The 23,964-nt window shown below is 42.7% G+C and overlaps 1 protein-coding gene and 1 non-coding gene across 2 annotated transcripts in view; one reads left to right on the forward strand and one right to left on the reverse strand.

Moving 5' to 3' along the window:
* The window catches only part of LOC126366001 (uncharacterized), a 351,266-nt gene that overhangs the window by 265,882 nt on the left and 61,420 nt on the right, over positions 1 to 23,964 (reverse strand). The window lies entirely within an intron of this gene.
* Trnat-cgu (transfer RNA threonine (anticodon CGU)) lies at positions 13,228 to 13,302 on the forward strand. The gene has a single exon. It is a non-coding gene; the product is annotated as a tRNA-Thr (tRNA).

The following is a 23,964-nucleotide window of genomic DNA, read 5'->3' on the forward strand; positions in this document are numbered from 1 at the left end:
CTAGCGCCATTCGACGGCCAACACCGCGGTTCCTGGTGTGTCCGCTGTGCCGTGCGTGTGATCATTGCTTGCACAACCCTCTTGCAGTGTCCGGAGCAAGTATGGTGGTTCTGACACACCGGTGTCAATGGTGGCAATATACATCAACATGTCTTGTCCCCGTCCCTTTTTTCTACGTAGTCCCCACTACATTTTATGGCCGTACGCCAATGTTGTGGAAGAGAACGTATTCCCTGCCGGTAAAAGTTCTTGTCCTGTATTCGTAGCCATTTTTTCACTGCATGACTGACACTCTCGTCATCTTCAAAGTGTGTTCCCCGTAGAGAATCTTCAAACCGCCCAAAGAGATGGAAGTCCGAGGGTGCCAGGTCTTGACTGTTGATGTCCAACCCAATTTGGTGATGTGCTCCAGAGTTCTCAGACTTGTGTGTGGGGGTGCACTATCGTGTGGGAGCACGATTTCTGCTGGACACTTGTCCTGTCGAAAACGTCGGAAACGGTTCTTGTGCGGCTGGTCCCGTCCGAGGTTCGAGTCCTCCCTCGGGCATGGGTGTGTGTGTTTGTCGTTAGGATAATGTATGTTGAGTAGTGTGTAAGCTTCGGGAATGATAACCTTAGCAGTTAAGTCCCATAAGATTTCACACACATTTGAACATTTTGAAACGGTTCTTGAGTTTGAGTCTTCACGTATGCCTGTGGATTGATGGGTGACCCTCTTGGCACCACATCCATGAGAATGACGTCATCACAATCTCAGAAGACCGTCACCACGACTTTTTCGGCAGAGGGGGTTGTCTTGAATTTCTTCTTTGTTAGTGAATGAGGATGACGCCACTCCATGGACTGCCTTTTTGTTTCCGGTGCAATGTGGTGCACACAGCTTTCGTCCTCCATAACGGTCCGCGACAGAAAGGCCTCTCCGTTGGTCTCAAAATGCTGCAACAATTCAGATGAAATGGTCTTTCTTTGGATCTTGTGGTCATCTGTGATCCTCCTGGAACCCATCGTGAGCACCTCTTTGAATATCCGAGAGACTCGATCATTTTAGACTCACTTCCAATGTTGACCGACAGCTGAAGAGCCAATCATCGAGTTGTGATGCGCCAGTCGGCACGAATAATGGCATCCGCACGTTTCAGCATGTCTGGAGCAATGGCTGTGACAGGACTTCCAGAGCGTGGCTGATCATGGAGCTCTTATACACTGCACACAAACGTTTATGGATGTTCACCACGTTTCTTTTTCTGCACACAAGAACTGAATAACAGCACGCTGCTTGTAATTTGAGCCGTATTTAGACTCCATTTTGACGCTGTACTACGGCGCAGCCATCTGCCAGGACGATTCGTAACTTCACCGGCGCATAAAACAAACATAAAATGTGAAGCACCAACAAGGACGTTTGTCTATGTATATTAATAGCTTTTTTTTTAAAAAAAAGTAGGACATTACTTGTTGAACAAGCATCGTGTTTTAGGCCAAATATAGCACAACAGAGGCGGTTTTGAATAATTAATTAAAAACTGGTAACGAAGGCCAGGTGATAGCCTTTTATTCGTATGTAAAAGGGGTTAATAGTATTCTCATCTGTAGTATTATGGATAACATAAGAAAGTAAGCAATTCTTATTGGGGTACACACCTTGGCCACTTTTCCCGACGATTAGTGTGGTCACTATTTCCTATCGGACGCTACGTAGGCATTAGTGCTTCAGATCATTGATGAAACCACAAGATCGTAAGAAATAACAAGGAACTACAATTGTAAGCTGCAAGAAGTTGTTTAAACATTGATATTGTACAAAATTATTACTCTACTATACGTAGTGTAACAAGAATAATATAAACAACTTACCTTACATCATACGACTTGAAATTAGAAAAGTTGTTACTACAAAATAAGGATACAGGTTTCATCAGCCAAATTCACTACAACGATGGTGGTGCATATTAGAACTAATTTTAACCACTTATCGGCAGGGCAAAAAAGTGCAGAGGCTACTTTTCCCGCCCTGGTAACTTCACGCCTCCTTCCTCTCCAAAGTTTCTGGTACATGATAATGTTTTGTGGCCGGAAACTGGTTTTGTAAGAAATTATTATTTGCAGCTCTTGGCGATGGATCATGACGTTCTAAAAATATAAAGGGTGCTTGTACTCAAAATTTTTTTCACTATTTCCGTAACAGCTTCCTCTCCATCACGTGAAATAGTCCTGCATACTCTATGATCACGTAGCGTGCGGATAAACAGGACTATCTAAATATCTCACTTAGATGAAGACAAACAAAGTCTAGACATAAAACAGTAACTATAATTGGCATCTGTTGTTATCGATTTGGCTAATACGTTACTGATCTATAATACTATGCCTGACAGTGGCGACAGCAGTAAAGAAACAAACACAAGTTGAATGATGTTACTGAAACTATTTATTATGTAATAAGCGTATCCAGGTTTAATTCGTGCCAATTATACTTGTAATTAAGAGTAGAATAAGGGAGTTGTATAGTATGACTTCATTAGTTTACACTACTACTGACAATTAAATGGGAATGCTAGAAGGAAAAGACAGGACAAACAAGCACGGGGATCCGTCGCCGGTGGAGAGAGATAAAAATGTATCATATGTACAGTTTAACTCATGAAGGAAGTTGAAGTGAGGTTCAAGCGAGCAGCATGCTGAAAGATAATGGGAGTTAAAGAGGAGATATGAAACTTCCTGGCAGATTAAAACTGTGTGCCCGACCGAGACTCGAACTCGGGACCTTTTCCTTTCGCGGGCAAGTTATCTACTATCTGAGCTACCGAAGCACGACTCACGCCCGCTACTCACAGCTTTACTTCTGCCAGTATCTCGTCTCCTACCTTCCAAACTACACAGAAGCTCTCCTGCGAGCTTCTGTAAAGTTTGTATATGAGAAGTCGGTTGGAAACTTTCCTCATGTCAGCACGTTGTTGGTGTCGCCACCAGTGCCAACCTTGTGTGAATGCTGTGAAAAGCTAATAATTTGCATATCACAGCATCTTCTTCATGTCGGTTAAATTTCGCGTCTGTAGCACGTCATTCTCGTGGCGTAGCAATTTTAATGACCACTAGTGTAGTTTCTTAATTTTTATTGCCCGACTCTCTATATGTCGTTTCCCGAGAGTTCAGTTGTAAACGAAAATCAGCAGAAAATACCCCTTTAATCCTAGGCACATATTTGACACAAGCAATTTCGTTGTTGTTTGTTTTGTCATCTGAGCTCTATAGTCTTCCTTGCATCTGTTGTGTTGTTGTGTTCTTCAGTCAGAAGACTGGTTTTATTCGGCTCTCCATGTTACTCTACCTAGTGCAAGCCTCTCCAGCTCCGAATTACTAACGCAACCTTCATTCTTCTGAATGTACTTACTATATTCAACTCATTTCTCCCTCTACGATTTTTAACTCTTCCTCCCTCCCACTCCCGCACATGCACACGCATACACTTCCCTGTAGTACTAGACTAGTGATTGTTTCATCTCTCAGAACGTGTCCTATCAACCGATCCCTTCTTTTAGTCCGGGTGTATCACAAATTTCTTTTCTCCCCAGTTCAGCACTTCCTCATTAGTCAAGTGATGTTCCAATCTAATCTTAACCTTTCTACCGTAGCACCACATTTCGAAAGCTTCTATTCTATTCTGGTTCGAACTATTTTTCTTCAGTGTTTCACTTCCATACATGACTATACTCCATATAAATGCTTTCAGAATGCAATGCCTGACAGTTGTATCTATATTCGATGTTAACAAATTTATTTTCCTCAGAAACGCTTTTCTTGCCATTGTCAGCATACATTTTGTATCCTCTCTTCTTCAGCCATCATCAGTTACTTTGCTGCCCAAATAGCAAACCTCATCTACCACTGTAAGTGTCTCGATTGCTAAATCAATTCACTCAGCATCGCCTGATTTAATTCGAGTGCATTCCATTATCATTCTTATGCTTTTGTTGATTTTCATCTTATATCCTCCTTTGAAGATACTGCCCATCCCATTCAGCTGCTCTTCGAAATCCTTTGCTGTTTCTGACAGAATCACAGCGTCATCGATGAACCTTAGAGTTTTTATTTCTTCTCCCTAGGCTTTAATTCCTAATCCAAATTTTTCTTTGGTTTCCTTTTCTGCCTCTTCAATGTACAGATTGAATAACATCAGAAATACGCTACAACCCTGTCTCACTCCCTTCTAATCATTGCTTCCCTTTCGTGCCCCTCGACACTTATAACTGCCCTCTGGTTTCTGTACAAGTTGCCAATAGCCTTTCGTCCCTGTATTTTATCCTTCCTATCCTCAGAATTTCAAGGAGAGCATTCCAGTCAACATTATCAAAATATTTCTCTAAGTTTACAAATGCTATAAAAGTATGTTTGCTTGTCCTTAAGTCGTAGGGTCAGTGTTGCCTCGCACCTTTCTGCATGTTTCCGGAATACAAACTCATCTTCCCTGTGGCTGACTTCTACCAGTTTCTCTTTTCTTCTTTAAAGAATTCGAGTTAGCATTTTGCATCCATGTCTTATTAAATTGATAGTTCGGTAACATTCATAACTGTCAGCACTTGTTTTATTTGTACCTGGAATTACTTTGTTCTTTGTAAGGTCTAAGGGTACTTCGCCTGTTTCATTTATCTTGCACACCAAATAGAAGAGTTTTGTCATGGCTTGCTCTTCAAATGCTATCAGTAGTTCTGACGGAATGTCGCCTATTCCCGGGGCCTTGTTTCGACCTAGGTCATTCAGTGCTCTGTCAAATTCTACTCACAGTGTGATATCTCCCATCTCATCTTCATCTACCCTCAAGTACATCTGTCTTGTATAAGGCCTGGTGAAACGTTGTTGTGATGCCTCGTGTAAGGAGGAGAAATGTGTACCATCACATTTCCGACCTTGATAAATGTCGGATTGTAGCCTATTGCGATTGCGGTTTATCGTATCGCGACATTGCTGCACTCGTTGGTAGAGGTCCAATGACTGTTAGCAGAATATGGAATCGGTGGGTTCAGGAGGGTAATACGGAACGCCGTGCCGCATCCCAACGGCCTCGTAGCACTAACAGTCGAGATGACAGGCATCTTATCCCCGTGGCTGTAACAGATGGTGCAGCCACGTCTCGATCACTGAGTCAACAGATGGGGACGTTTGCAAGACAACAACCATCTGTACGAACAGTTCGATGACCTTTGCAGCAGCATGGACTATCAGCTCGGAGACCATAGCTGTGGTTACCCTTGACGCTGCATCACAGACAAGAGCGCCTGCAATGGTTTACTCTACGACGAACCTGGGTGCACGAATAGCAAAACGTCTTTTTTTTTTTGCATGAATCCAGGTTCTGTTTACAGCATCATGATGGTCGCACCCGTGTTTAGCCACATCGCGGTGAACGCACATTGGAAGTGTGTATTTTTCATCGCCATACTGGCGTATCACCCGGCGTGATGGTTGGGGTGCAATTGGTTACACGTCTCGGTCACCTCTTGTTCGCATTGACGCCACTTTGAACAGTGGACGTTACATTTCAGATCCCTGCGAAACCCTACATTTCAGAAGGATAATGCACGACCTCATGTTGCCGGTCCTGTACGCGCCTTTCCGGATACAGAAAATTTTAGAGTGCTGCCCTGGCCAGCACATTCTCCAGATCTCTCACCAACTGAAAACGTCTGGTCAATGGTGGCCGAGCAACTGGCTCGTCGCAATACGCCAGTCACTGCTTTTGAAGAAATGTTGAAGCTGCATGAGGAGCTGTTCCTGTACACGCCATCCAAGCCCTGTTTGAGTCAATGCCCAGGCGTATCAAGGCCATTATTACGGCCTGAGGGGTTTGTTATGGGTACTGATTTCTTATTATCTATGCACCCAAATTGCCTGAAAATGTAATCACATGTCAGTTCTAGTATAATATATTTGTTCAATGAATACCCGTTTATCATCTGCATTTCTTATTTTAATGTGCAGTAGTGTAGAAAGAATGAAAAGTTGAAACTGAGAGGACGAGTAAATTAATGAAGCGATTGAACTGACGTTGAAAGAAACTTGTGAAAAATTATTAACAGAAGAGGAGAGGTTAATGAGACATTGATGAAATCATAGAGCAGTAACTAATTAGCTTGGCAATTGAACTAGCAGTAGACGGTCACCGCATGTCGCAAAGAACAGCTTCTTTCACATTAGTTTCTGTCCACATCGAGACAATGGCGTCCAGCATCATGACTACAGAGCGAGAAGCACAGGATTTTTCCTTAGGCTCCTTGCTGCCAGGTCCCCTGGCCCAGGTCCACGGTTTACTGATACGCTCACTGCTGGAAGAAGCTGATAGCCCAGTTGCTAAGCTGCCGTGACCAATTCATGTCCTCAGAGTCGTGCCCAAGCTGTTATCTCCTGTATACGTGTTTTTGTTACGCCCAACTCATCACTGTCTTCATCCCACAAATCTTACTTATACTTTTAGGGTCTAAAACGCTACAAAAATATTAGAAACTGCTGAATTCCTTAGTTTAGTGTCGTGTTCTTACACAACACAGAATATTTCTTGTTCACAATTGCAGCTAAACCGGTTCCTACTCTTCTTTTACTTTGCGCTGCCATTACCAAAAAATAAAACTATTTTCAACTACTCAGTTTAATGGATATGGTTTTGTCTACGTTTGCATGCTAACACGAATTCTTTACAGACGAATGGAAAAACTGGTAGAAGACCTCGGGGAAGATCAGTTTGGATTCCGTAGAAATGTTGGAACACATGAGGCAATACTGACCCCACGACTTATCTTAGAAGAAAGTTTGAGGAAACACAAACCTACATTTCTAGCAGTTGTAGACTTAGAGAAAGCTATTGACAGTGTTGATTGGAATACTCTCTTTCAAATTCTAAAGGTGCCTGGGATAAAATACAGGGAGCGAAAGGCTATTTACAATTTGTACAGAAACCAGATGGCAGTTACAAGAGTCGAGAGGTATGAAAGGGAAGCAGAGGTTGGGAAGGGAGTGAGACAGGGTTGTAGCCTATCCCCGATGTTATTCAATCCTTATATTGAGCAAGCAGTAAAGGAAACAAAAGAAAAAATCGGAGTAGGGATTAAAATCCATGGAGAAGAAATAAAAACTTCGCCGATGACATTGTAATTCTGTCAGAGTCAGCAAAGGACCGGGAAGAGCAGCTGAACGGAATGGAGAGTGTCCTGAAAGGAGGGTATAAAATGAACAGCAACAAAAGCAAACGGAGGATGATGGAATGTAGTCGAATAAAATCGGCTGATGCTGCGGGAATTAGATTAGGAAATTAGACTGTTAAAGTAGTAAATGAGTTTTGCTATTTGGGGAGCAAAATAACTCATGATGGTCGAAGTAGAGAGGATATAAAATGTAGACTTGCAATGGCAAGGAAAGCGTTTGTGAAGAAGAGAAATTTGTTAACATCGAGTATAAATTTAAATGTCAGGAAGTCGTTTCTGAAAGTATTTGTATGGAGTGAAGCCATATATGGAAGTGAAACATGGACGATAAATAGTTTAAACAAGAAGAAAATAGAAGCTTTCGAAATGTGGTGCTACAGAAGAATGATGAAGATTAGATTGGTAGATCATATAACTAATGACGAGGTATTGAATAGAAATGCGGAGAAGAGAAATTTGTGGCACAACTTGACTAGAAGAAGGGATCGGTTGGTAGGAAATATTCTGAGGCATCAATGGATCACCAGTTTAGTATTGGATGGCAGCGTGAAGGGTAAAAATCGTAGAGGGAGACCACGAGATGAATACACTAAACAGATTCCGAAGGATGTAGGTTGTAGTAGGTACTGGGAGATGAAGAAGCTTGAACAGGTTACAGTAGCATGGAGAGCTGCATCAAACCAGTCTCTGGACTGAAGACCACAACAAACAACATGTTTGCATCAATAATCTTGCGCTGCGTCCTAGTTTCCCTCGTTTTATAAGTACAGTTTAAAGTGCGGTGCGTATATTTGCTAGTTATCCTTGCTACACAGCTTAAAGGGTAAGATCACGTTAGGAGGGTCAAAAAATCCGATTTTTTATTGCATAAATTGTTAGCTTAACTATCCATAAATACGCTCTCAAAATTTCGGATTCGTTTGGATTTTGAGTGCAAGACACGAAAAAAAGCAATTGCGGCAACACACTATCATATGATTTCCACGGATGAAAATCCTCGACACGATTATTGCCCAGAGGGAGAAGACAGCTCGTGCGAGTGGTAGAAACGAACAACCCTTGGAATGGAACATGAACCGCATTCTGATTAATTCTTCCCACCCAAAAACAAATCCCAAAAAACCAGTGTCAACCTGCCTCCGAATGTGTTTTCCCCCTTAAGCAAAATCATTGTGGTAGAGAACTTATGCACGATGTGTACAATACAACTAGATACATTCACATTCCACTTGCCTATTCAAAAGATTTCTAAACTAAGATTTTCCGGACACGCTTTGCACCTCCGACTACTAATAGGCGTATGTGATTTTATGACGCTTGGCCTGCTCGCATTGCACTTAGCGAGATTTGTTTAAGTAATATCAAAAGCAGTGTGACTTCTTCCACCTCATCTTGTTGCAGATGACAATAACTGCTTTGCACATTGGAACTACGTTTATGCTTTTGCACATTTAAGCCATATCATTATTAGAGCCAGGTTCAGACATTGTCTAGTGCGTTTAGGCAACAGTGGTTATTTATTAATTTCTCGTAGATTCATATTACCTCTAGCTTCTATATATGTTTATTTTTTATGTGTATTAATTATTTTTGTAGGGCGAAAAATCCTATCGCACTTAGAGCAATGTGTCAAGAAATATTGTGGTGCTCTGTACTCATAGCAATGGATGGGGACACTTTATATTCAGTCGTGATGCAAGTATCCTATATGAGAAGCCCAAAGATAAAGAATTCACATAGAGTTTATATAGTTACACAGTAATCGCAGCTAGGTCAAACCTGTAGACTTCACAGAGATTGCATATAGCGTACAGAACTGTACACGTAGGAACTCCAAACTCGAAAGTTTCACATAGGTATAACTAATGCTTAAGGCAACCCTGAGCAGAACGGTAACGCTAACATTAAATGGCCACAATTCTAGTAAAGAGGCAAAGAAAAAGATAAAAAAAATCAGTGTGGCATTTACGAGTAACATATACTTTAAACTGAGAAGCAAAGAAAGCAGATGTAAAGTTACTATAGAAAATTAAAAAAGCCCTGGAACGGCTATTACTAATTTACATTTTCTTGAAAGTTCAACTTTAAGATCTGATCATATTTCCTAAAATCTACAAATATGTAATAATCATATTAGTTTTACGAGACACGACAAATTTTCGCTTTTTTTTGTCAGTCTGCAAAGTCTCATTTTGAAGTCTGTTCTGAACTGCTCTCTGAAGACTTGTCTTACGAACATTGAACTAAATACTGACTTTCCGAAATCTCATTTCCCTTTCCTCAAGAGCTGTAGCTGCAAATTCCATGTTTTCTGTAGATCAACTTTGACGATTACTTTTGTGTTCGTGTCATTTAACTATCTATGAAAAAGAAGAATTGTCACTAGAGAAAATTTGAAAGGCCTGAAAGTATAGTAAGGTGTCTCAGAACTGTTAGAATAAATATGAATAAACACTGGGGCAGATCGGAACATCGGTCCGTTCCGTCCCGGTCCGTTCCTCTCCGACTTGTGAGGTTAGGTGCAATTCAAAGCCGACAAAGCGCTCTGAAAAATATACTGATAAATACTCTGAACTAAATGGCCTAGAGTGCTTTTAGAGATTTTAAGGAAGAGTAAATTAGTAGATAAATTATTTACGCTTGCATTGCAGATAAAGAGTTACTAACAGTGTAATATACACGGAAAAAACTAGTACAATCACGTTAATGTTACATTAATCAAAGACAGACTCTCCTAGAATGGCTTCCTACCATCCTGTCGCTTTGTTAAGAGATCCTCAAGGTGTTTCTAAAGTGCACCACTTATCAGCCAAAATAAACCTCTAGTTACAGAAGGAAAAATGACATTCATCGTTCCACATAAAGGGTGTCTTTAGCACAGAAAGGGATTCACAATGCTGTAACAAAAATTTTTGGTCTTTACCCAGTGATATAAAATGTCTGACGGACAGCAAAGTGAAATTTGAAAACAAAACGAAAAAGTTTCTCCTTGACCGTTACTTCTATTCCTTAGATGAATTTCTATTGTTGTAAGGTGTAAAATGTGATGGGTAGGAATTACTGACTCTAATCTGTATATTAAAAAAGGCTTGTAAATGTTCAGCAGGTAGTTCAAAAATGGTTTAAATGGCTCTAAGCAGGTTCGAATCCTGTCTCGGGCATGGATGTGTGTGATGTCCTTAGGTTAGTTAGGTTTAAGTAGATTTAAGTTCTAGGGGACTGATGACCTCAGAAGTTAAGTCCCATAGTGCTCAGAGCCATTTGAACCATTTTTTAAAATTATTATCAACACTAGCAGCAACGTATACCATATAAGCCCACTATCAACAGACATAAAGTCGTAGCCGCCATGTTGTTCCTCGAAAAAATTGTTAACTTAATAAGTGTTTTATTATTACTACATTTATTTTTTCTACATTACATAACGTTTGAAGTTGAATGATACTAACGCATATTCACTTGAAGCGTGTGATTCAGTGATAAGTATATATGTAAAGTATTGCAGAATAAACACCATCTGCAATATTGAAACTGACCGTAAAATAGGAAATTTGCCCCCATTGTCGAATTATAAACAACATAAACAACAGCGCGATGCTGCCCACTCAGGAAAGAGCCAAGTCTGAGTATGTAAGATACAGTATCTCACCAAGAAGGGAGGTGAAATGTTTTGGTGTCTACTGTCCGCGTGTGTCCTGGGAGGAATAATAAACTTCTTCGCTACGTCAGATGGGGTCAATAAAGTTGGTGGGCACTAGATTTTCACCCTTTCTCTTAGACGTAGGTAAAGCCTTGGTGGACCCAGGGGGAAGAACATCATGTGGTACCCCTTCTCCCTCTAACATGCCTACACTCATTCCAACCATTCCCAACATTGTCCGCAATCGTCTTTCACAGAAAGTTCCCCCTCCTTCCGCCTCTACCCCCCCCTCCCCCCCACACACACAGACACACACACACCCACAGACACGCGCGTACTCACATACCTCCACGCAACCAAACCTCGGAAATAGTCGATACTGAATGTTAGCAACCAGTTTATGAGCAAATAGCATGACACCTGGCCAGGCAGATTATAGGATTCCACGCAGAATTTAAGCAAAAACTACCACCTCTATTTAAAAGGTCAGTTTCTAATTTAATCTCATTTACTTTCTTAACTACACTATCCCAATATCTTTAAGCACATCGCAGAATCTGCATGTTGTATTCCATAGGATCACCGGTGCCAAGCCACTCTTCTGCAATAACAGATTTGCTCGGCTGTTGTTATCATGTGTATCGTTTATGCCCAATACATCGCTCCTCCACGGTCCTGATGATCTGGCAAACATATGACAGGCCACAGCTGCAAGGGATGTGGTAGACACAGCCCTTAAGGGAACCGGGATAATCGTTTACGGAGCTCTATTCCCAGATGTACCATTCGTGAACATAACAGGGAAGAGTAAAATGGCTTGAAATTACAGACGTGTATGTAAGTATTCAGAAATTATATCAACTCAGGTATGTGTGGGAATTTGCTCATTCTTTCTCCTCTATTAGTAGTATTTTTGAAAGTAATAAAACACAAAGAATGCTAAAGTCAGTAAGGTGACATTATTAAGTTGAATTTAACTCATCTGAAATTAGGGTAGGGTTCTGAACTCATATTTATTTCTCATATTCATTGCCCCTCCCCCCTTTCGCCCAATTCCGCTCCCCGTGAAAACATTGGTGGCTTGTTGTCCTCAAGTGAAAATTGTTTTAGCAAATACTGCATGTTCGACGAGCACAGAAAGTGACATTGTCTGTTGTCGGTGGATGAAGCCGCTGCGAGACATCGCACTGTCTTGGAGAGTCGCCGAGTTGCCGCTCTGCGGTGAAACCCAATCTCGCCTGTACCCTTGGCCACGCTCGGTCACCTTGCCTTGGCGCTCACTCTCCGTGTCGCTGCGGCGAGGCCGACTGTACACAGATCGCGTTTCTTCTGCGGTGGACGCCGCAGCCCGTCCTCTTCTCTCTGGTGCCTCTCAGCTGTTTTGCCCGCAGTCATCGGCCCGTCTCGAGCGGATGTTGCGTAAGGTTTCTTGCGGCACGGAACCGGCGCTCGGCGACCACACTTCCTCTTCGTGCCCCACTTCCTCACGCCAGAATTAACGCCGGTGCCGCGCAAGCGCTACCTGGCAGGCAGAGAATATTCGCCAGAGGCGAACTACTGATTTGCACTCACACGAAAGCACGCGGTGTACGCCGCACAGAAACCAAAGGGCGACCAGGGTTTAACGTTTGGTCGATGACGCGGTCATTAGAGACGGAGCACAAGCTAGTATTGCAAAAGGATGTGACGCGAAATCGGTCGTGACCCTTGTACGGGAAATCTCGCATCAGGTAAAGTACCGAAATGCTACATCGGGAGAGCCACCTAAGAGACGCCTCTCCAAATCTTTCCAGAAGGAATAATATACGAAGGTGCAGTTTTAACTAAGTTTTAGCGGAAAATCTGGCGAATTTTATGACGTTCGCAGGAACATTTTAATGCTTACAGCTTTCGTTTTATGACATCGAATTTCATTTGAAATACATGCTTTTTACGATATTGCAGTGCCATGTTGTTCAGAAAGACCATGCAACATTCCCTCGGACACGCATGCTTATCGTATTTATCCCCTGACAACTGGCAAGCGACTTTCAATTAAAGTATACTTATGTGGATATGGTGTCTGTTCTTTCGGACATATCCGAAAGAACAGACACCATTGATGACCTTCAACCGTCTAGAACTAAATTAGAATCATATTAATACCTTCAGCTGCTGACGAGCGTTGATGTATATCAACGGGGACAGGCGAAAATTTGTGTCCCGACCGGGACTCGAACACGGATGCACACATATTCCCCGAACTCTTACGGGACTTGGTAAGAATGTCTTCCACGAGTAATGAGTGTGCTGGGGTGGTACACTACGAATGTAGTGTGGGGACATACAAGGTGAGAATGTGGGTCTCGCGGGAGGCTTGCGCGAAATAGTCCCCGCAGTCGCACTGTCTTCTGTGCCCTCGGTGGCTCAGATGGATAGAGCGTCTGCCACGTAAGCAGGAGCTCCCGGGTTCGAGTCCCGGTCGGGGCACACATTTTCACCTGTCCCCGTTGATATATATCAACGCCCGTCAGCATCTGAAGGTATTAATATAATTCTAATTTCGTTCACTTAAAATGTCTCCCCAGTACCAGAGCATGCAAAATGGATGTACCAGTGCATATTATAGACATATGGCTGATGACATAAACAGAAGGTTGGTTTTCCCGTGAAACGTGCTCGGATAGCCTATTGGCAAGGGGACCGCTCGTGATAAGCAGGAAATGAGGATTCGAGTCCCGGTCGAGCACAAATTCTCATTGCCCTGGTTCCATTATACAGCTGATGGTTGTCCATATTCGCAGCTGCGAATGCATTTCATGTAGCTGTATTTGTTTTCTGTAGTAATGGAAAGAGCCTTGGAGGAGTGCTACAACAAATTGACATGTGTGTTATTTGCTCAAATAACAACAAGATAAATCACTGCCCAGCCGTCAGACGAAGAGGTCTCAGAAACATCTGCCGATAATCCGAACAAACATATCTCAAGTTTGAAACACATAACATATGAGGCTGTGCTGATTACTAACGCCCACTGAATTTTTTTTATGTGAAAACTCAACAAGCTTTTTAAATAAGACAAACGTTACTAACATTCTAAATCTTTATTCCTTACGGCTGCATATTGACAGCCCTCTGCCGATAGAGGGTTCCGAATTGTAGTGTGTAACATGGCGGTGCCTCAGAAATAGCGTGGTGTTATCGAGTTTCGAATTCGGAGAGTTCGTCCAACACATGGATCATCCTCTCCTTCAACATGATAGTGTCAGAGCACACACGAGCAATGCGACATCAGCAACAATCTGACTCCGTGGATTCACTGCCATCGATCATTCTCCATATAGTTCCGATATCCATCAGTTGCCAGAAATTAAAGAACTCCTTGGAAGACTTCACTTCCATAGAAATGAAGCGCTGCGTGCAGAGGTGAGATTGTGGCTGCATCAACAATGAATCTCTACCACTCTGGAATAACGTGAATGAAATGTGCTGCAGCTCCGATCCGCATAAAATGCATGTTTCCACTCATCTGAGGCGCCATGTAGAGCAGCAATGGGTCTTAACATCTGTGGTCATCAGTCCCCTAAAACGTAGAACTACCTTAACCTAACTAACCTAAGGACATCACACATATCGATGCCCGAGACAGGATTCGAACCTGCGACCGTAGCAGTCGCGCGTTTCCGGACTGAAGCGCCTTGAATCGCTCGTTCACCGTGACCGGCCTCCATTTATCCTTGTGAATCGTATGAACGGAAGTTTTTCTACCTCGATCTGCTTATTGCAGTATTGCAGATGCAATTTCAATTAGGCGCTAATAATCAATAGCAAAAGATTCGATTATTTTGAAGTCTTTCTACGACAATCAGCAGAATATGTTCGATTACTTCAGTCACATAAGTGAATACTGATTAATCTCAATCCACCGTGTTTGTACTAAAGGTAATGGAAGTTATTAAAGAAGTAGTGTTCTGATTAAGAATGGCTCAGGAGGTTAAAGGTAAAAGCCTATTCTGAATAATGAGAAGCAGTACTTATTATATCTGAAGTTTCAACTGAGGTTCTATGGTTATCGTGGAGAACAATCCAAAATGACATTAACTATCGTGAAAATGGTATTCTAACAATAGCCACGAGTACGAGTAGGAATTAACTGCTAAGGTTGAAATACTTCTCAAATAAACAGTAACTAAATTTATATACATCACTTGATAAAACAAGTGGGGCACACAGAAGGGGAGATGTAAACGAAATAAAGCTCCACTGCTTGAGAAGGTATGTGATGTTATTTCAGTGATTGCAAACTCAAGTTAAATTTGAAAACAACTTCGCGCTATGAGCGCGCTTATCAGCATGACGCTGACCACGTTCTGGTCTGGATGTTTGCACTGACCTGGTTTGTAAATGTGTCATAAAGCCGTTGTATCCTATCCAAGGGCAAGCTGGCCCACATGTGTTGTGACTGCGAGAGAAACTCAACACCACACAGACAGTTCATAGACACACGTGTCGTCTGCAGACGAGCATTGTCCTATTGAAATGTGGCACCGCGATACTCTCGCCTGAGAGGTAACACATGAAGGCACAGGATGTCCGTGACGTACTGTTGTACCGTCAGAGTTCCCTCAGGTACTACAGTCTGATCCACAAACGATGGCGGTTAGCGCATGTCGAGGCACAGACGGGAATGACATTGTTGACGGTTCCAAGAGACAGTTGCGGTACGCGCATGCGCGTGCTTTCTTCTTGAAGGAAGCGTATATCCTGCATATTATGTCTCTCGCTTGCTTATGTAGAATTTATCATTTACCACCACCATCAGCGATGACAACTAGCGACAAATGAAATAGAAATTCACTAAACAACTTGCTACTATCACGTTTAATTCTCGCATTAGCTACAGCATTTAGAGCAGAGCGCTCAGAACACTACTGAACGCTCATTGGCTGTCGGAATACGCGTGACGTAGGTGCCCAGAACAAGCCTAAACTCGAGAGCCATCGTTCGTGACTCCAACTATACCAGCCGTGAAGTCATACCCGATAGCTCCCCACACCAAGACGGCAACAATAAGTCCACTTTGCTTCTCCAAAACAATGGAAGAATTGGATCTCTTGCCAGGTCGCCGTCATACTCGCCGACGATGATCATCCGCGGTATGCAGATCCGCGACTCATCGCTGACCACAATGCCACGCCGTTCATCGGCAGTCCGTGGTCCAAACGCAGACGTATGTTTTCTGGTGTTGACGGCAGGCTACACATGGGGCTATAATTCCCTAGTCCAGCTTCTAGTCACCGGCTAATGGTTCGGGATGATACGGAGTATTGCAGGCAGTCCATTACTCGTTCTCAAATGTGAGGCGCAGATGTGCCTCCCTTGTAGTGGTTGGACGTGGTCGACGAATATACCTGGCCTCACGCTGCCATGCAGTCCAACATTGGAGCACGATCAAATCGGAATGCCCCACAAATCAAGATATCCTACGATCCGACCAACTGGCCAAACGAAGACCGACAATGAGGCCCCCTTCAAATTCTGTCAGATGCCAATAACGCTGTCTGACAAGAGTTCGCGAAGTCTCCGGTTCCTTCACAGTGGTCGTTCAACATCTTACAATGTTGACGCTCCTTGTATGCCCTGACAAGCCTAGTGACAACACTAAACATGAGCAATATTAATGGACTCTTGTGGCCGTTCTCCCTTCCACAGAGAATTGCTACTCTAAATCATATCATACCCACTGATGATGACTATGTTACACTGGGATCCGACCACGTCTTTTGGGTACATCTTGAAACGTCCCCTTGGAAAAATTATACATAACTGTGCTTAAACTGACACACAATATTTTTAGCGCAACGCAATCTGACTTCCAAAAATCCCTGCGAAAGAATGGCCCTGACTAACATTAACCTATACGTTTCACAAATCACTTACCTCACAAAAATCTTCGTTACTCAAGCTACTGCAATACAGCGAGCGCCACTACTGCCAGCTAAATAAAAGATTCATACTACTGAAGGCTCTACTGATAGGCATAGTTAGCAAATGAAAGATTTTAATAGAGAACAAACAATGTATTTACCTTAATAGTCATAATATATATAGCAGTTCATGACATCCAGTCTTACAAATTTCAAAACTCCGCCATCTCTCTCCCCACGTCCACCACTGCTGGCGGCTCACCTCCAACTGCGCAACGCTACGCGCTGTTAGCATCCAGCTGCCGCTGCCCAACACTACAATGGCAGACAACAATGCAAACCAGCCACAGACTGCACACGGCACAGCCAGTGATTTTCATACAGAGCGCTACGTGGCGGCGGCGTTACCAATAAAAAAACCTAAACATCCTACTTACAATCTCTTTTTTGGTCAGGCAGAGCATTTTAGTCGTTCAGAAAGAATGACTGGGAACTATTCAAGTTCTATTGCATATTTCAGTTTAATCGAAATTTCTAAGACTTTCCCGGCGATTTGTTGTCATCGGGTGTACTGCCGGTGGTCCGCGCCTTCCCAACATGATATTTCGACGTCGTAACTCGGCGTCTTCACAGGTGTTCCCTGAGACTGGTTGAGGAGCTGACCTTGTCCCATATTTATGCCTTGGCGGTGTGTGGCGCTCTCTATGCCGTCCGGGTCCACTGTGGCCATTTATGGCGGTGGTATCAGTCGCTAGGTGCTCCATCTTCGATCCACATCCGTTGCGGCTCTCTTCTGAGGTAGCGGACATCCCAAGGCGTTCCCTATTGGGTCCGTGCCCGATAGGTGCGATCCAAGCACTATCATGGCTCTGTTGAAGTGCCTTATGCTGTCCGAGACCGCGGCGATGAAAGATCATAAAACTTGTACTGAAATAGAAATAAGGATACGGTATCGGTTCCAGGCACGCGATAACAACTCTTAACCTTCCTGCATCTATCTCCCTCCCTGTCCCTCCGCCTGAACTAAACGTATGTCCTCTAGTATCCCTGAAATGTGGTGTATATTGGGAGTGAAAGCTCACAAACGTACTGTGTGCTTCTTTGTCTAAATGTTCCGATAAATCATATATACAGCGTGTCCCAGAAATGTTGCAACAGATTTCTATGGCAGGTAGGCCACTTCACAAAGATTTAGAACTACGTAGCAATCCATTGTCGAAAATCTCAGAGGTAAGTGATAGCCAGGGCCGAGAAAAGAAACAAGAGAGTGATTTGTTGGAAACAGTTACTGGATATAATGAGTACACACGATGTACAAGATGAATACATCTTTGATGTTACAACAGACGTTCGAAGTTTGCACCATCAGACGCAACGCAAGCCTGACACCGAAAGAACATTGACTACCGGACATGCTCGACACACTGGAAGTTTCTTTGATTGTAGCAGCTGTGCAGACGATTCTTCGGACAAGATCCATTCCAGGCTGTACACGATCGTGGTCCATGACGGATTTCATGGCTCCTCACAGAAGGAAATCAAGGCTCGATAAATCTATTAAGCTAGGGGCCAGGGATCCAGTCCACTACATTCGATCCATCGATGAGGGAATGACCTGTTCAAATACTTATTAACCAGTGGCGGCACCTGTTCTTTGAAGAAGAATCACTCTTTGTGATTAAAAAGAGACTAATGGGAGAGATTCTTCAGTACATGCAAATGAGCATAAACGCCCTTAACGATGTTGATTCTGTTCAAGCGCTGTCTATTTGTCCTAGATCTGACTATCCTGCTTTGCACACGCTGTACAAAATATCTGCTTGTCTACCTGTATCTATTGCTACAGTAGGGAGCAGTTTTTGAGCATTGCGGCGTACAAAGACATGACAGTGAAGGAGGATCGACTTAATGGCTTAGCTCTGTGGAACACTTACCCTGACATCGATTGTCCTATTGACAAAGTAATTAACCAATTTGCCAGTAAGAGTAGGCGCACAGAATTCATCATTTTAGGAAGAGAACCACAATGTTATATTATTTATAACATAAGTTGTCATTGTGTTGTATATGTATATAGTCAGTTTAAAAAAAAAAACTTTATTAAACTTTGTATGTGACTTGATTATTTTTTATTACGGTAAAAGTAAAGGTAGCTCAAGATATCTTTAGCACCCCGTCCTTGAGGTTTTTCTGTATTCATGTTGGAACCACAGTCTGCGTTGTTGGAACATCTTCAAGCAATCCGGGAAAAGCCTGTTCAGGAGGGTCTGATAATTCGCTGCGACGAAGCGGGAAGGTAGAAAATACGACCCGAATAAGCAGTCGCCGTCGTGGCCCGCCCACACGTTAAGTGTGAAGCGATGTGGTGCAGCACTCCGACGTGGTTTTCAAAAAATGGCTCTAACCACTAGGGGATTTAAGATCTGATGTCCCCTATAACTACTTAAGCCTAACTAACCTAAGGACATCATACACATCCATGCCCGAGGCAGCATTCGAACCTGCGACCGTAGCAGCCGCGTGGTTCCGGACTGAAGCTGTAAGGTGTCAGGCAAATCCAACACCTTACATGAAAAGCCTGACATGATAAGCAAATCCAGTAGTATGTCACATAGCTCCGTATAAATCGTGACATTAAATTAACCACAGTAATACGAGTAACGAGTGGCCAAATGGAATGCCACAGACTAACACAAGAATGCCTAAATGCATGTCGTACCTTCCCACCGTGAGGCAGACGCAGTTCCGAGGGGAGAAACGTGGATAGAAGCCGAGAGCAGAACCGTGTTAAGCTAGAAAAGAGAGGGGCTGGGCACCCACGCCGCGAGCCTACCTGTACAACTATACAACCCGCACGTTTTAGCGTGAGGCTTTTTCGCGTCTCAGGTATGTCAAGGACAACCCCCAGCCCATGTTAAAAGCTAGAGCCCTCCAGAAAAGCAGTATAGATCTTACGATAACACAAAAAAGGGCCACTACCACCCGCAAGTTTTAGCGTGAGCGTTTTCGCGTGTCGGTTACATTAGGATCACTCCCCAGCCCATGTTAAAAGATAGAGCCCTCCAGAAGAACAGTATAGATCTCACGATAACGCTAAAAGGACCACACCAGCTGCAGGTTTTAGCGTGAGACTTTTTAGCGTCTCTGTTACGTTGCAAACTTTAAAAACATTGCCCCACCACGAAAAGTATAACGTTTCTCATTGGATAGACAGAATTTTTGCAGGCGGAGCTTAAGGTTAACATTGAGACCCTGATTGGTCAGATGAAAACATAGCCAGATAGTTTTTTTAAACTAACTTCGGTAAATTGTAGTAAGGAGAAGTTAGAGTAGAGTTAGTTCCGAGACGGCGGGCTGGATGGCTGCTGCGCCGGCCGGTGCCGCCCTGACGCTGCTTAGACACCGACAAGGTAATGAACGCACGCGATGCCGCATTTTTGAGCGCATAAGGCTTCACTCAGAACTGCAGAAGTCGCATCTGTTACACCCCTTTTTTCCGTAAAACTAATGGTGATCGTTAATTAAAACACATGGTGTTCACATTTGCCACTTGAAGAACAGATCTGAAACGCGATGATTTTTCTTTTATATAGTTATTGAGAAGCCACATCAGCCACTGTAATTTACGACAAGTTAGACAAGTTATTAAAGATAATTGAGGGTCACTGTAGACCATTTTGATAGTTTTCTCTTTTGTGAAACTTAAATTAAACCTAGATTATAGATGTGATATGGCATAGGTCATCCTTCAATCGCTTGTAGAACTTGGAAACCCATTTAGGGAATATTCGTTCACATTTTTGTTGAACGCTGTTGGTTTTTACCATCCTATATTAAAACATTTCCTTTTATCAATAGTACAATTTATAAACGATGTTTTGTGATTAGAATAAATTTCCAATGGTAAATTTAACTGCTTTTTCGACGTTATTTTACCAGCTAACTAAAAATAGGGAAGCCTTGAACCCTTTCCACTATATTTAGTTAGAATTAAGATTCCTTTACAGGGAGTGCAGTGGAGCTGACGCTGAGATCATTTAGTATTTGGTTATATCATCGCTAGTCTCACTGAACTCTTCTGAATTCTACATGTCATGTGTGGTCTGGCGTCTCCTTACCAGCAACAGGTCCCAGGTTCAAACTAGTCCCCTAAAAAACACGCCCAGAGCGTCGTTGCGCGAAAGTGGTTGGGAGACACGATATAGTACAATCAGACACCACCATGAATGTTTAGAAAGCACCTTGAACCGCTCGACCACAGCGGCCCGCCGTGGTTTTCGTGTGGCCACAAATGCTCATTGTGTTGTCTAGTAAACGTGACCTATCCGGTGAGCGACACATAAGCTTGGAAATGCACGTCTCGGCCGCTTTGTTGCAGAGACCACTGTGCAAAACGGACACGTGCAGTATGGTCGTCGGGGTGTAATAACTGCACCCTTTCCAGATGAAAGCCTTGAAGGGACTCGGTTGTTCAGAACACGCTGGACACTGCTACGAGGCATTCTTAAGCCGGAGACAACGGCACGTATGCTGGTGCTCAGAGTAGTTGTCACGGCATCCAGTACACTTTCTTCCCTAAGGAGTGAACGCATCGATCGTGATCTGCCCTAACTAACCCTGCCACTTCATAACGACCCGTACACGTACGAATTTCGATGCAGACGCAGAAAAATCTGTAGTGCGATAGATGACTGTCCGGGAAGCGTACTCGATAAATGCGTCCAGCGGATCGTCCATTGCACTCAGCTATTCAATACATAAAATGCTTGTCTCCAAACTTACCGTTCGCTTACTGTTCCATGCTCCTCGTAATAAGGCTAGCGCTGGAATGAGGAAATACTCTTGTTTGCCCTCCTGTACTCTAGTGTACAGGACCACCCAGCGGCGTTCCTCTCCGGCACTCTCGTACACAGCGTCATCTAGCGGCGTACAACGTCGTTTGAGGCCATATGTTGTTATGCAATTCCCAATGCTTACGACGTGCCCTACCTCCCCTAAAATCTTGTCGCAACATTTCTGGTATACCCCGTACATGGCATGACACGGTTTCCATATAAATTGTGCAAAAAGTATGTGGAACATATAACTAAGTACCCAGTTAAATAACAATCTAGCTCTGGCACCTACTAGTGTCGCACCTACTCCGCAGCTGAGAGTCGGTAAGTTCTACCGCAGCAGAAGAATCGCCTGCTCTCTCTATCGCGCACTTGGTTCTTGCGCGCTCACTTGTTGTTATGAAGGCAGCTGCAAGCAGAGACTTCATGGACTGTACTGTAAGCATAAGACAGCTGAAATATCAATTGAGAAAATTCTTTCAACTTTTTTAAAAGTAATCTCTGAATTTATTCTAGACTTTTCGCGAAAAAGGCGGAAATGTACTATAATCTGTCGTTTAGAACCTCATTTCTTTTCAGCTTAGGAAACACGAGCTTAGTATTTTCACGTGCAGACTGTAAAATCACTTTAAAAAAAGCTGAGTCTTTCGTCATATCGAACGAAATAGTAACTGCACGTCCCTGTATATGCCGTGGAACGATATGAAGCAGTCGCAGTTGTCACGGCAGCGCAGACCAGTGTACATAATTTTTACCCAGGCGGGAAATACGGTGTTACCATGATTTCTAACACACATTCAGAAATATAACTTATTGTCTAATGGCAGATAGTACTCAATGAAGATTCTATCTCCAAAAGCTTACCAACAAACTGTTGAAACCCTGACTCGTCGAATCAATTATGTACAGTATTTAGTTCCAAAGACGGGCAAACAAGCTAATAAGCAAATGGTCATAATGTTTTGGCTCATCAGCTTTTGTCTTTATGTATGTATGTATGTATGTACGTTCACGAAGATACGCAAATATTTTAACATGTTATTCGACAAGTAAAACTAAAGAAAGTAGTTCATAAAAACATAGGTCGGCAAATGTTTAGTTACGGAGTAACGGCTAATAAAAGATTTTGCCAGAAATATAGCAACTTCGCTAATATTAAGCCATGGCAAAACTGAAGTGAAGCACGATTTCCAGTTATTTTGTTGTTATTGGTCTTCGAATCTAATAGAAAATGTCCCAGACGTGTATCTGCAGTAGTTTTACCGATCGTCCATAGAAGCAAAGAAATAATTTCGTAAAATTTTTAATTTGTTAACTACTTGGCACAATTTGTTTTTTATATTCCAGACAATTTGCACAAAGTTTTCAACAGAAGATGTAGACAATTAAATTTTGGAAAAATGATGGTAATAACATTAACTGAAACTGAATGAATCTGTCAGATAATCTGCTTTTATTAATATCGTAGCACACGTGATTTCTTGTTAAACCGAAAAAAAGCCCAGTGTAAAGGAAGTTGTACAGTCTACATACAGTTTCACAATACATTAACAATACATGTTTAAAAATGTCTTCACCGAGTTCAATGCATTTAGCTGCACGTGTATGAACATATTTTGTTTCTCGTTTCAGTTTCGTAGGGTTCATTCTTAATGTCGTCTATTGCATTCATAATGCGAGCGAGTAATGCCTCACGTGTATTAACTTTGTCCTCATAAACAATGTCTTTCATCCATCCCCATACACAAAAATCCATTGGTGCTAAGTCGGTCGATCTGGATGGCCAAAGACGTGTAGCACCACGACCAATCCATTTCAGGGGAAAATGCTCATTTAAATGTGCAGTAATGGCGTTGGTGAAATGTGGAGGCTCGCCGTCATGTTGAAAATACATTTTCAATCGCGTAGCGAGTGGAACATCTTCGAGCAAGCGGGGCATTTCTTCTTGAAGAAATTGTAAGTACGTCTATCTAGTTAGACGTCCTGGGTAAATTAATGGTCCAGTAAAGTGTGTTTCGATTCTACCGCACCACACATTTATGCTAAATTGCTGCTGGAAATTGCGGTGCAATGTTGCATGTGGGTTTGCTTCAGACCATATGAGCTCGTTATGTAAATTGTTTATACCATCTCAGAAAATAAAATGTATTTATGTAACTGCCGATTAGTATATTTAACCAGTTGCACAACTCCAAGTGAAGGGCAGGATCTCCCGGATGTAAATGATGCAGTTTTTGTTTATGATAGGCATACAGATTATTCTACTTCAGTGTACGCCCTACCTTAGATTGTGAAATGCCTAATCACTCAGAGATTCGTTGTGTACTGATACCTGGGCTACGTTGAACAGGATCCATAATATCCTCATCACCAACATCACGTATCAAGCG

The sequence above is a fragment of the Schistocerca gregaria genome, chromosome 4 (genome assembly GCF_023897955.1).
Source record: "Schistocerca gregaria isolate iqSchGreg1 chromosome 4, iqSchGreg1.2, whole genome shotgun sequence".
NCBI lineage: Eukaryota > Metazoa > Arthropoda > Insecta > Orthoptera > Acrididae > Schistocerca > Schistocerca gregaria.